This window comes from Propithecus coquereli, unplaced genomic scaffold (genome assembly GCF_000956105.1).
Source record: "Propithecus coquereli isolate 6110/MARCELLA unplaced genomic scaffold, Pcoq_1.0 Scaffold64, whole genome shotgun sequence".
Classification (NCBI taxonomy): Eukaryota; Metazoa; Chordata; class Mammalia; order Primates; family Indriidae; genus Propithecus; species Propithecus coquereli.
The window spans coordinates 5,183,264-5,183,611 of NW_012152396.1; positions in this window are offsets into that span (position 1 = coordinate 5,183,264).

Below are 348 nucleotides of genomic sequence, written 5' to 3' on the forward strand. Positions count from 1 at the left end.
ACTCACATATATGGGGGGATGACTATATTTTATTATCAAAATAAACTACAAAGCATTATGTTTGATATACTTTATTATGCCATTGCTGTGTTAAAAGAATATAATTTGACAGTACCAAACTAAATAATTGTCACACTATCCTCAAAGTGCAATATTCCCAAACAGCCACAAAAATTAGAAAACTTAACACGAACTATCTCATTAGAGTTAGAATGTTTCCACAAAAATAAAAATGTAGTGTCAGCTAAAGTAAGTTTCTAAGTGGTCCATTTGTTAGCCAAGCAAGAAAAGACATTTGCCTATTGTGAGTTAATTAATTTGTATTTAATTATAGTAGCCAAAAAAAGA